The 14,702-nt window shown below is 39.0% G+C and overlaps 1 protein-coding gene across 7 annotated transcripts in view; it reads right to left on the bottom strand.

Annotated features, from left to right (window-relative positions):
- The window catches only part of FAM110B (family with sequence similarity 110 member B), a 128,765-nt gene that overhangs the window by 71,064 nt on the left and 42,999 nt on the right, over nt 1-14,702 (bottom strand). For all 7 annotated transcript variants that reach the window (XM_065053600.1, XM_065053598.1, XM_065053597.1 and 4 more), the window contains one exon: nt 11,671-11,797. The gene's annotated coding sequence lies outside the window, so the exon portion shown is untranslated. The remainder of the gene's footprint in view (nt 1-11,670; nt 11,798-14,702) is intronic.

Below are 14,702 nucleotides of genomic sequence, written 5' to 3'. Positions count from 1 at the left end.
ACAATGGTGAAAAAGTAAAATCAGCTCTGAATGAGTTCACTGAAAAATTATTTTCTATTACTTGTACTCTTCAGACTTCAATAAAGAATAGCGCCTAGTACTAGTTCTTCAGGAAAAATTAAATAGGGATTATTTTAATTCAACACATACTCTAAGAGACAGACTTGAGTGAAAACATTAAATTTTATTGCATAGCAGGCAATTCTGGATGACCTGCCATGACAACCACCATGATATCAGCTACCCCTATAGAATCATTTAGGTTGGAAGCACCGTCAAGATCATCAAGTCCAACCACAACGTAACTCTGGCACTAAAGCATGTCCCTGAGAACCTTGTCTAAATGCCTTTTAAACACCTCCAGGGATGGTGAGTCAACCACTTCCCAGGGCAGCCTCTTCCAGTGCTTTACAATCCTCTCCCTGAAGAAATTGTTCCTAATATATAAACTGAACCCTCCCTGGTGTAAGTTGAGGCCATTTCCTCTTGTCCTATCATTTGCTACTTGGGAGAAGAGACCAATACCCACCTTGCTACAACCTCCTTTCAGGTAGCTGTAGACAGCAATAAGGTCTCACATGAACCTCCTTTTCTCCAGACTGAACGGCCCTGGTTCCCTCAGCTGCTCCTCAGATTTGTGCTCAAAACACTTCAGCATATTTGTTGCCCTTCTCTGAGCTCTCTCCAGCACTTTAATGTCTTTCTTGTAGTGAGGGGCCCAAAACTGAACACAGGATTCGAGGTGGGGCCTCACCAGTGCTGAGTATGGGGAGAGATGGAAGGATAAGAACTATCTAGAACAGCCACACTGGGTAGAATGATGCAACTTCTGGTAAGCTGGGAGACAGCTCCAGAACCAGCAACCACAGAGGTAAAACTTCAGCAGGACTGGACTGTAGTCCTCCACTGTAAGCCCACTTAAGCCTCATCATGTTGCATATAAAGAGAGCTGCTTCCTTCCATGAAGAGCTCTTTTCAGTGCAGATAACACACAGCCTCTGCCTTCTGAACAGCTCAATGCTCCATTATCACTACTGGTCAGCACAAACCAGGGCTAAGTGAAAAATCCACAGTAGGCATTTAATGCTCAAGATAAGCAGTCAATTCATTAATGTGACCTACTGGCCCATTTTGTATGTCAAGTCTCTTCTGCAACCATGCCTGGTAGATGCAACAGGAGAATTATGCCACCTAATGCTTTAATTTTGAAAACCTTTCCACTCAGAGAGGGCCTCAAAAATCTTTGTGTTAAACAAAAATTAGATTCACCACAGGAGTTAAATTCCTTTACAATAGAGAGAAGATTCAACATGATCAAAACAAACAATCTCTGTCCTACATTACATATTTTTGGAATATCCTTCATAAATTTAAGTTAGTCTTAGTTTAAAAAAAAAATTACAAAGTCTAGAATTTGGATGTTGGTGGGTTTGATGGCTCTTTCAGGGAAGTGATAAAATCACATACCTAGTATTTTGACAGTGTACTTCTGGAAATTAATGTAGCTGAAAACTTCATCATCTCTGAAAATGTATCCACTAGAGAAACAGCAGGAACATCTAGTTTGTTTAATTATTTGTGGCTGGGAGTAGAAGATCTGTCCATCTCCAAGGTGAATAAACTTTACAGTTGTCATAGCTGAAAGAAAAGCTTTTGAATGACCAAAGCTTGTAATTCCTCATCAACACTGAGTAGTAGCTGAGAGCTTATCAAATTCTTGGTTATGGGGGTTTATTTATTTATTGTTGGTTTGTTTGTTTGGGGTTTTTTTTGTGTTTTTTCTCGTTGTTGGGATATTTCTGTTTATTTGTTTGAGGTTTTTTAAAAAGTTTAACTATTAAAAAAAAATCAGGAGAAAAAGTAGAGGCAGCCCATACACTTCTGCCCCTCAAGTCACCTCCTCTAGAGAAACTGACTGCAGAAATTCAGGTCAACATGAGCCAAAGAAAAAGCCACAGAACTCCTTCATGTTATCTGAGTGGCTTCCAGCAGTGGAAGGGGCAGCTGGGAGACAAGGCACAGCTCCAGGCAGGGACCACAAGGGTCAGGACAGCAAGTGCTTCACCAGACTTCAGTGTGAATGCAGCTCTCCAGCTGGCAGCCACACAAAACATTGACTTTGATCCACAGACACTCACATATGTGCTCAAAGATTTTCCTTCCCATCACCATTTTCTCTACCACCTCACTTTGGAGAGGGCTAGTGAAGAGCGAGACCTGACTACTTTTTTATCCCACTGACTGCTCCTGCCTTTTACTAGGTCAGAACTTTAACATGACATGATAAAAAAGGTTAAGACTACAGGGTGATCCTCCTAGCACTGCAGGGCACCTGAGGGTTTGAAAGCCACACACAATGCAGGGAAAACAACACTGGAAAAGACGTTTTATTTGTGTTTCTGCAGTTGATGACCTTCACAAGACTACTCCTCTGAGAAAACACAAAGCACTGAATATGGAAACACCAACAAGGACCTAACTAAATCCCATAAAGAAGCAAGAGAAGAGGAGAAGAGAGAAGAAGCAAGAAATGATGAATTCATGTTTACAGACGTTTGTGTAAACCAAATAGAAGTCTGAGACTTAAGATGACCATAGTTTACCATGTATGAATTCATGGCAGAGCTTTCTCATAGTTTTAGAAGCACAACTGTATACAGCTATACACAGATATGATCACCTTCACACTACTCACTGACCTGTCTCAGTGTCACAGCAAGCTTTGCAGTACTCTTTTTCTCCATCATCACTTTCAGATACAGTTCACCAATATTAAAATAATACAGCTGGGTCTGGTCTGAAATACTCTGAGAAGTGCAAAATGAGTAGACACCAAACAGAAAAATTGAAGGAGATTGCTCTAGCAGTGAAAGAAAACTTCATCTTACAAGATCTTCTCCCTTCTCCTCTCTACTTTTTGCAACTTCACATTTCTTCACACACTGGCCCACCCATTCCTAGGAAGGGCTGCTTGATTACGGCTCATTCTTTACCTGTCAGAAATGCCCTACAAGACTCCCTTATCTCACCACTTCTCTCACAAGCGCTCCACAGACCTGTACCACCTCTTCTTTTCTGGCCTTTCTACAACACTAACCATACTGCAAAGATAGCTCAGAGAGCCTCATCTCCCTCAGCAGCTTTACTTTCACATGCTGTCCAAGCCTGGTCCTCTCTAGTTTTGCCTTTTCACCAGTCTTACTGCAATGCTCTCTCCTGAGCAAGCTTTGGCATCCCCCCGTCCTTCCTGTGACACCACTCACCCTTACAGGGATCTGCTCCCTCCAACCCCAGGCCTGTTCCTCCTTCCCCAAAACCTCCTGTGTCCTGAGACACCAACTGACCCACCTGCCTCAGCTTCCCACTAACTCAAATCCCTTCATTAAGCTGTTTTGAGCACAGCAAATTCAGTCTCACCACCAGTGACTTTTTACTACAACTCTTCCAGAGCAACATCTTTCATCTGCTGGCCTCCTGTCAACATCTCCTTCCCCATCATGCATGACTGCTTTGCTCCTGCTTGGGGGCCACTGAATAAGGATGTTGGATAGTTTTGTGTTGGGTATACTAATGTGTGCCTAAGGAACAGTAAGCCTCATACTCTCACCTCAGGTATAAGGTTCTAGAACCATTTTGAAGACAAGAATAATGAAGGACACATCAAAAACTGGAAAGTAGGATGAACTGCAACATACATTTGCCAGAAGTATATTGTGCAAGACTAGTCCAGCACCTTTCCTTAGCACTGATTTTTCTAAACAATGACAGTGTGTATACTTAATTTCTAGACTCTGCTACTCTAAGACTTACTAGAGTAGCAGAAATTGAAGTAATAGTAGCTGCACAAAGCACAAGTTTGGTAATCAAAAACTCTGATAAAAACGGCACTCATCAGCTGGAAATAAGAAAAATAATTAAGACCATGTGCATGCCAGTCTCGACTATGAGCTGCTGTTATGAAGCAATCTGTTATTGGATCTTGGGCAAAGCCTTTCCCAGGAGGAGAAAAACATTATGAATGACTGACTGAAACATTGCTTGAGATGTGCAACCTTTTCCTCTGATAAACAGAATTAGAAAGACCAGTACTACATTTAAACCAGTTGAAGAAAGAAAATGACCAAAAATTTTAAGCCACATTTTCAACCATTCCTATACCTTCAGACATATTTCAGCAGATGATCAAGATAAGAGCTTGCACCTTTCAGAGGTGCACACTTGGTGAAAACCACAGTGTCAAGAAAATGTAGATTATTCACCAACATTTCTCCTTTGAATCAGGAGAGACACAACAGTTCAAAATACAGATTGGAGGAAACAACTGTTTATTTTGAGGAACAAAATTTCTACAAGCTCATAGAAAACAGACATCAAGCCTATCACATTTAACACATAATGTAGCGTGTGCTACCTGCAGCATAAGCAGTAAGATGAGTACATACCAGTGAATTCATGCATCGGTATTCTTTTGCATACAAAAACGGTCATACTTTTATATCCCCTAGCAGAGCTGCAGAGCACAGTGTAAGGAAAGCTGGTGCCAGTAGAGGGAGGCAGTTGCTCTCCATGACATGCATCTTCACATTCCCCCATGCACAGTAGGAAGCCAAAGGGTTTGTTTTTGTGGAAGTGAACTCACCCCTCAGCCATTGTGTAAATGTGGCTTTAAATCAAGCTGTAATTAGATTTTTCTGTATTTAACAAAATCCCTCTTGTTGCTCTTCTTTTCCAGCTCTACACAGGAAATAAATGTATTCATGAAAGAAAAAAAAAAAAGTTTATGCCTCTTCCTAGAGCATGTCCTGGCACACATGCAAAAGTAAGTATAAAACATAAAACAATACGCTTACAGGACACTCAATCTTCACATTACACAGGAACACAAAGTTCTCTCAGCTAGTCTACTGTTAAATGTCAGCTCACTATTATCAATATTCTGCTTCACCACATTAACCTTGTTAAAAGTTACTAACAGCCCAACACTTCCAGTCTAGTTTTAATTTGTAAATTGAATTTACCTGTCAGAAAACAAAAGTAGAAATCCTCAGCTAAAGACTCAAGCAAACTAAGACTGCCACGTGTTCATTTTAAGACAGATCTTTTCTTTCCCTCTTATTTCAACTATTTTGGCCATAGCGTTCCTATTTTTAACCAAATATCTTTGTCCTTCTCTCAGTCTTTATACAGACTGGTACCCATAAAATAAAACTGCATGTTTTCTTCACATCCACTGTACTGTAATACTTGTTGCCCAGCGTGGTTTTATTTGTTGGTCTAAGCTCTTTATGAACTAAACTGCATATTTTCACAGCACTTTGCATTTCATTACTAGAAACTGCATAGCAAATGAAGTTGAGCCCACTCAGAGCAATAAACAGTTTTGATTGTATTTTGACTCCAAATTGTACAAAGAACTTTACGATGGTGGCAAAAAAATGTGGACACAATGGTAAACTGCTGCAAGGAAGTCAAGAGGACATGCCCAAGGTGACACAGCAAATCAGCTGCTGACCTAAAACCAAAAGTTTCTGCTCTTAGCCTAGACCTTCTTCCCAGGGAGTCAAAACCTACTGATAACTATCTGGTCTTATAGAAGTTTCATATTCTTTATAAGAAAGGAAAATAGACAACCACCAATTACTTACTTGCATGCATCCATTGCTTAGGATTCATTAAGTTACATTGACATGCTACTTATTTTTAGGAGACTCTGAAAAGGAACATCCTCTTCAATACTCTAATTCCCTACAAATCTTCTATTATGCTACAAGTTTTAAGAAACCAAAGGGTCATTAAAGTAAAAAACAAATATTGGGAGTAGATATTACCCTACACTTGTAGGAGAATTTATTTTGTTTTTAAATAGCCAATATTAGACCTTTCTAAAGGCAGGATAATGATGTTTCATTCAGTACCGATCCAAAATGACAACTCACAAAGTCTTATTATGTGCTTCTGAAACTGTAAATCACCTGAGCAAAAGCTCACAAGTATTCAGCATCCTAACTCTTACCATATCTCTACTGATACCAAAACCAAACAAACAAAAACCTACATTTAAAACAACACAAAAACACAAAAAAAAACCCAAAACAAACAAACAAACAAACCCCCACTAAATTTGCCATAAGCAAAGAGACTATAGGTACACTTATTTTCATTCATCTTCTTTGACCACAGAAAACAAGAGGGGTTTTTTTGTCGTTTTTTCTGTTTGGTTGGCTTTTACTTTATTTGGTTGATTTTTTTGTTTATTTTTCTGGAGGTTGGCACAGTGTGGTGCCATGATCCACAAATGTGTGAAACATTGTGAATATTAATGTCTAACCAAGCCAACAACTCAGAAAAACACTAGAGGAGAAACCCCCAAAGGCCTGTAGCCAGGGACATGGTGCCATAGCTAGAAAAGGGAAGTTTCTACACAAACTCCTGAAGTGGAAGCATACAATAGGATTAGCCTTATCTTATTTAAGTTTCTTAACAACAAAACTGCATCCTTCTGACAACAGTCTGTTTCCAGCAGGACTTCAAGTCACAAGCAGTCTTAAAATAAAGTAGCAGTAGCTATGTCTGGCAGAGCTGGAACCATGAAGACAACACAAACAGCCAAAATAGTTTATTCAGGTGTGACTCAAGAGAAGAAACTAAATTTCAGACTAGATAAAAATAAGACACCACATACGCAGAGAAGCTTCAAGACTACTATTTTTAGGTCATGCCCTGTACTTTTTCCTGCTTTTCAATTCATACATAGGAAGGTCAGACCATAAAGTGGCTTCAACTGTGGCATTTCAATTCACATTGCTCTCTACATAATAATTAGTGTCTTTCTTCTCACCACTTATGTACTGTTTTGCTAGTCTGAGAATGCTATTTGTATTTTATTTATTTCTGAGAAGCTTTTTTTAATCCCTTCAAAGTAGCAGCATCCCAGGCGTAGCTATCTCATGCTCCGTGAACTTTAGTGTAAATACTGTAAGCATTTTTTTCGTCCTAACAACTTCATTACAGTGTTTATATGGGAAAACAGTGCTAGTACTGTAACCATGCAAAGCAAATATGCTGTAGTAAACGTAAGCTTTATTCAAAGTGTAGCTTTAAAAGCGTTTATGGCATACTCCAGCCTGGACTGCCAGTGCTTGCGTAGGGAAAAAGGCAAAAGGAAAAGTACATGACAGATCTTCCACGCTAACAAGAACTTTGGAGCAGTCAAACTCAAAACCTATGGACTAAATATATTGCCAAAATATGTCAACCTGTTTGTTGAAGTCAGCTGCATTTCAGCTCTAGAGGGCTAGTCTAAATAGAAATGTTGGAATATCAGGAAAATCTGATAAAAAAAAAAAAAGTAAGAGTGGTGGTGTGGCAATACGTCTCTTTCTTCTTCTAAAGATTTATGTGTTTTTTCCTTATAAAATCCTTCCTTGAAAGACTATTGGAGGGCAGTACCTCCAGTAATTTTATATTCAGCAACACAGGACTAAATTTGCAAAGTAGCAGCCAGGGAGAAATGTGTGACTGCACAAACACTGAAGATCCAGATTTGTCACTGTGATTAGGTGATGCTAATGCTGAAGCATTTTGTCCATCTTCAGGAAGCACTTCAGAAAGAAAATTTAAGCTATTCAAACTTTCTTGGCAAGATCTCATATCTGACATCTCTATTATGTCTAAGTTAGCAGCTACTGCATATTGGCTGCCCTTATGTTTATAGGAAACATAATCACACTGTCACTGCATACTCTCCCCCACTACTATAAAAAAGATTTTGTAGCAGGATATACATTCAATACATCTTAAAAATTCAGTATTTATGCTATGAGTAAAAATATTCATTAGTTTGAAAATTAAAGGGTTTTTTAAGAATGTTTGAAACTGTACTGAAATTCAGGCTTGTAAATCTGAAGTCTTTATCATTTTCCTCCTGATAAGCAACATTGTTAATATTTGTAATTTGGATTCACATACTTCTTTACTAAGTCTCACATGGTAGCCTTTTCAAATAAAAAAATGCAGCTATCAGCAACATCGCTCACCATCTCAAATCCCCATCTTGTTCTTTGCTAACTCACCACATCCCAAGCTACCCCAACAAAAATGACCTCAGTTCCTCTACATTTTTTCAGGCTATTCATTCACCATGAGGTTGGTAAGTATATGGGAAAGAATAGTTAGAAAATTAAGAAACCTGGATAAAAGTTACTTGAGAAATGGAAGCAGAAATTGTGGGGGGTTTTTTTGATTGTTTTTTTGTTTTTTTTGGGGGGGGGGGTTGGTGGGTTTTTTTTTTTAAAGATTAAATGTACTACTGGCAAGTTATCGGGCAAGTGTCAAGCCATCATTTTCCTTCTGGCAGAGTTAGCACAACCAGCAAACAGACAATCAAGAGACTTCCCAAGGAAATACAACCCTTGGGGAGGTGGGAGAGGGGGGGAAATAAGCTGCATCAGGGACCCCATCCTAAAGGCTCCTTTAGATAATAATTTCTGCCAGAAGTGAAGTGCTTAAGCAAGACTGAATCCCATTAAGGAAGACAATAAGGAGAGAAACAGCAACAGTCTCTTAGAGAGCTTAAATAAAATCGAAGCTATTAGTAGGGGCAAAAGGGAATAAGAAAGGAAACAAGGGCATAAAAGTTGGTGTACTATGAAAATCTGCACAGTTGGTTTCACATCTTAAAAAAAAAAAATAGTACTCTTTTTCAGAACTTTTTTGGACTGAACCAAAATGACATTCCCCTAGCAGAAGGAAAATCAAAGACAACTCAATGTTCAGAGCTTCTTCTGTACAAAGTAGAAAATTATTATGCTAGCCCTTAACACTCATGTTGAATGAAAGCTTATTTTTTGGCTTTGCCCCCTTCTTTTTTTTTTTGCCTCAAAAGAAAAAAAGACTCCATTGAAAGGCACACATGGCATGTACATAAGAGCTGCTTTTGCTAATATCATTCCCACAGAACTAAGTACTTTAATTCAGGATATGCAGCAAATAACTACATGATTTGAGAAAAAGAAAAAATCATAAACGGACTGAACTTGCTATTTTGAAATTCCAGTCTACAGAGTGTTTCAAAAAGATGGACCCAATTTGAAATCACTACTGCTTTGAAATTGGGTCCGTCTTTTTTAAATACCCTGTAGTATTAATGGCAATAAAGCAGAGAAAAGCCATGAATAAAATCCAACACCATAATATCTCAGAGATACAGCAGTGCCTGAATAAATCAAAATCATCAGTTTTGGTTTGCGGTACAGAAGTTTACATTTGAACACAGCTGGATTGCAGTCAACCAGCCAGCTCCCATAGCAGCAACCTCAAGCTGTATTGATTTCTATAGAAGAAAAAGCACCGTAAATCTGCTTGAGCAGCATTGCGTCATTCTTTTGGTTGGCTTGAAGAAGCAAATTAAATGTTTTCCATTAGTATGGTAAGGAAGCCATACAATTTTGTTTTCATTTCAAATACAGTCTCAAGTTACGGAACACTTTAGCTAACTCTGTGGCAGGGACTACATGTTTCGTGTTTGTAAAGCCAGCAATTCATGCTTATGTGAAACCAGATGTGTACACTGCACAGTTCCCAGGCCCATGGAGGTTTTTTTAAATGTGTTGTTGTCGATTAAAAAAGACCCTTCTCAGTTAAATCACGGAATACACTGAAGCAGAAACAACACGCTCTAGAGGGGAAAGAGGAGGAGGAGAGCAAAGGGGATGGGAACAGAAAAAAAACTTTAAGGGAATAAACTCCCCACACACAGAGCAGCGTATGAGCAGTGCTGTAGTACAATAAAGAGCAGCACAGTTCTGAGAAGCAATAAGCATAACATTACTTGAGGTAACAAGAGCTCCTTGATCAATTATTCATACAATTTACAATAACACTTACAGCTGCATCAATGAAAAAAAAATAAAAGAAAGAATCTAGGACAAATATAAAATCTTCACAGCTACGAAGTGCCCTTGATTTTCACCAGAACATTTGGCTGTGTTGTATCATGTGTTTCTGGTTAGCAACACACTAGTCCAAACAAAGGGAAAAAAAGAGACAGAAAGGCACAGAACAAACTGCCTCGCTGGAAGTAGTGACAGAGTTCAAGGCTGCAGTTCAATCGTGGACACTGTGCATCACCAAAAACTGACAGAACCCTACAGCTGTACAAGAATCCCAGCCCCCACCTACCCCCCACTTACACACATCCATGCACCCTATGGGACTATGCAGACACCTTCTATGAAGTCTTTACCCTCTCAGTGTGTAAACTGTGCTTTTTTAAACAACATCCAGAGAAATATTCTATTTCTTTTTTTAGTGCATGGTTATCTCAACTTGTATTGTTTCATGTACTCCACTCCTAAGGCAAACGTAACAAAGGAAAACATTAATGAAATAAATATTTCTGGATTTTTTTTTCTCCAGTTTGAAATCACTGCATAATCATCATCATCATCATCAGTTTTTCTGCTCTGCCAAGGTTTCAATACACTATCCCCAGTTGTTCAAGATGACCTTGCTAGTGGGCTGGAGAAACAAAGTGGAAACTGAATTCAAAGAAGTAGGAAGCAGAGAGAAAGGGAATGGTGTAAGAAACGGATGAGTGTGCTTGACTGTCCTTGGTGGTCCTGCTCCCAGACACATACAGCAGATCATGACGGCAGGTTATGGAGTGAAATGCTGACTGTGCTAACGGGAAAACTCATGCCGATGTTAATTTTACTCCATGGATGGTAGGACAATGAACTTTGGCCTAGTTCAGAGCTCTAAATCCAGTCCAAATTAGAAAAATCAATAAATCATTAACCAGAAAAATCTACAATTCTTCTCAGATGAATCAAGGAACCTTCCAACAATGAAGTTAACACTTTGCAACAGCTATTTTTTAAAAAAAATGCAGAAGCTGGCAGACCTTTAGAAGGACCTACATTTAATCTTGAAGAAATCTGTAGAAAGCATTTCCACTGCTACTCACTTTTTTCAGCCAACTCTCTACACAAAGTTCAATTAATCTTGTCAGTATGAAGGAAAGATATTGCATATATCACCGCTACATTCAAAATCCTGGCTATCCAACAAAACCATAGTATAGTCAATTCTCCCAAAGTGCCTGGGTCTGTAGTGCTGATAGGTTCAACAAAGTACTTGGGGTCACATTTCTTTTTTGTCCATCAGCATTTGTACTTTACAAGCAAGAATGAGTTCTGGATGACCATACTAAGAAATAAGTACAGTGCTGGTAAACAGAAGTTCATCATATGCAAACCTTATTCTCCTCCCATTGCTGAAGACATTCAAGAGTGTTTCCGTATTTTTGTGGCCACTCAAAGCGAGCTCTGAATGTGGCAATTATATTGGGATATGTTTCTAAAAACAGAGCATGCTGCAGAGCTCCGAAACAGCCTGTTCCCTCGTCAACAAAGAACTGCGGATATATCTTTCTACTGTTATTATAAAGAATTACTTCTGGCTCTAGCATACAATACACTATGTTGTTTTTTTTGCCCTCCCCCAGCATTTGCTAGGACAACATTTGTACCAGGTAGCAAGCAGCAATACACACCAAAAAATGAAGAAAGCTCAGAGATGCATTTGTGTGTTTATTTAGTAAGAAAACAAGTCCTTATTTTGAAAATTGTATCAGACACTTCAACTTGCTTTAAAAATGAATCTCTTTACCTTGATGTAGGATTTCTGAGCTCCCGCTACGGCTGCCTGGCCTGTTAGGAGGTCTTCATCTTTAGCAGCGGTCTCCAGAGGCAGGTCTCTTCACCCTGGAACTCCCAAAGGCTCCTTGCAGCAGTGCCTGGAGACACAGCAACAGGGAAAGCATTCAGCTTCATCATCATGAGTCATCAAAGCCACAGTTTTAGGATGGGCAACAAGCATCTTTTTACATTGAATCTTTTCGCCTAAACAACTGAAATTTCAGATATCAGAAATGTGTGTTTTCTTTTAGAGACTGAAAGGCTGCAAAGAGGTGGTTGGTAATACTGCACAAGCACTCAGTCAGCTGTAGATACGTTCTCCAGCGTTTACACTGCTATTCCTAACATCATAATCTCCAAGCTCTGAAATTGATATATATTGATATATATTGATATATATTGATATATATTGATTATATATATTGATATATAAGCTATCAATTCTGAGTTTCATGTCATTATTTTCTCCATACTGAAACTGCTCGGAGACATGCTTTGGGAATGCCTCAAAGCACAAGTGGGGTGACAACATCTTCTTGGGGGAGTCACAGAGTGCTGTGTCACTGCAGGCAAGAAACCCAGCCTGCAGACCCCCTCACCTCCCGGCCCATGACCTCCACACCCAGCTCACAAAGCAGCCTTGGAAAAGGCTTGGAAAATCTGCACTTGAAAATCTGCACTCCAGAACATTGCCTTTTGTTCAAAAAAATTCAGAATAAAACCCCTTACACTCCACCATCAGAAGAGAAGTATAAGGACAAGACTGCCTTCCTGAAATGAACGTGATTCACAGAGGCTTCTTACATGCGAAACAGACACAGAGAATTTAGTAGGTTACAAGATGTGACCTAAATCCCTGTTTAGGTTTGTGTTCTTACCCAAGGTAACATCAGCCCTTGTCATAACACTCTAAAAAGAAAAGTACTTGGGTACCTGAGATTTCTGGGGTTTGGCTTTATTTGACAGTATGTGCTCAAGCATCCTTACTGGCACAAGCAGATGGTGCAGAAGCTTCTTCTAAACAAGCATTTCTGAGCAGTTTCAAACTATTTTAATTTTCTAATCAGTTACTCACTCTAGAAACAGGGCTGAAATTGGGTTACAGACCATGTGACAAAACATGGGGTTCCTCTAACAAAAAAACTCAAAAATATTTGCAGAAACTGCTTAAGCACAAATTCAAGAAAACAGTTGTGTCACACAGTTAACACACCAAATTGGCAGCAATATTTGTCAGATACCAATTACTCTGGCTTTCCACACTCCCAATCTCTGAGGAAATTGCCTGAATTTGGGTCTTGACATTAGTACACCTAAGATGAGGGTTCATTCGTGTTGGGTGGGTGGGTGTATGGAACTTTGTCCTGAAGACTGGCCGCCTTTGCCACAGCAGCACAACAGAAACGAGCAACGGTGGAGGGATTTCAAAGACAGATGGGCACCTTCAGGTAAATGCTTATAAATTAGAAAAAATAACAAGAAAAAGACGAAGGCATAAGCATATTCAGAGTGACGTAGCATTACAGCTACCAAGTTATTATGGGACTGCTGTAGTATTGTTATTCTAGTATTTGGTAAAAGAAGAAGAACAACTGAATAGCATTTTAAAAACATGGGGAGGAAAAAGGATGTTTTCCAGCCTTGCCTTGTTTAGTACAACAAAGAAGCCCAGCAACATATTACCAATCAAAAATAAACTCTTGTATTATTACAAATTATTCTGATATTCCAAATTACTGTGTTTTAAGCAGTTATTCCAAACTGACACTTGTTTCAATTGCAAAACTAAAGCAATTTAGCGAGCAAAAGGATGGCAGCAACTCATAGTTTAAGATCCCTGTAAGCTCATATTTGAACAGTAAGAAGGAAAAAAGGGAACATGGCCATTAATTGCAGCTAGTAAATCTGTTCCAGCCATGTTTCTTAGCCAACAGCTTGAGCAAGTTCAAGTACAAGCACTTGCCCCTCCAAGTTGAGTGACAATTTTTACAGCTATCAACTGGTCAGGACAGAAGACATTCCCACAATCCCTAGAAGGCTGCTAGATGTATCACTTAATAAGATAAACTTTTGACAAAATACTGAGGGGAAAAAAACAAAACAAAACTGTCTTTTTGTGCAGGGAAATATTAAGCTTCAAGAATTCCTCCCCTTGTGCCCTGTTGTAGTCCCTTGCTTTCTGCTTCTCCACTACGCTGCTAGTTTAGAGTCTGCAAAAAATACAGGTTGTAGCTCCCAAATTTACATCTGGTGTTGCTAATGTTACCAGTCTCCTCCAGGAAGTACATATCACCAAAATGAATATATTCATATTTAAAGAAGAAAGTATGGTATAAGTGTATGTGTGTGTATGAATGTGCACAAATATATATACATACTGACACAGCTGCACATTCAGTCAGCTTCTCTGAGGCACTCAGAACTGCACTTGAAAAATATTTTTATGAGACTGTTTTGTATTTATAGACTACATCCTGAGTTTCAGCCTTCATCCAACAAGCTGGAGCCTTTATGACACACATCGTTTCCTGCTTCGCTGTCCAGTATCAACAAGTCTTTGGGCTTTCTTTCTAAAAAGAGTTTTCATTCTCTCTTGCTATTTTCTTCCTCTCTTCCATTCTCTTGCTGAGTATGAAATCAAAGTTTTAGAGCTTACAAAAATACACATCTCAAGGAAGCGAAGCCAGATCCAATTCATAAGTATCTGTGAATGAATGGGCTTCTTATTCTAACAATCCTAAAGGCACCGATTTAAACCTTCAAACCTCTCTCGAGTCTAACCTGAGATTTCTGTAATCCAAACGCAAGTCTTCAAAAATGCAGGATTTTTTGACAAAGAAATAAACTGATGTGGAAACTGAGTAGCAGACGATTAAGCATTTGATAACTTGGTGCTTTGATAAGGTGTTACCTTAATCGCTGTCACTGGGGAGAAACTGAAGTCAGGAAACTGAAACTAGGCACTTGGAAGAATCTAGCTACTCAAATAAATAAGATATACTT

This window comes from Columba livia, chromosome 2 (genome assembly GCF_036013475.1).
Source record: "Columba livia isolate bColLiv1 breed racing homer chromosome 2, bColLiv1.pat.W.v2, whole genome shotgun sequence".
Lineage (NCBI taxonomy): Eukaryota > Metazoa > Chordata > Aves > Columbiformes > Columbidae > Columba > Columba livia.
This window is presented reverse-complemented; position numbering and strand designations above follow the sequence as displayed.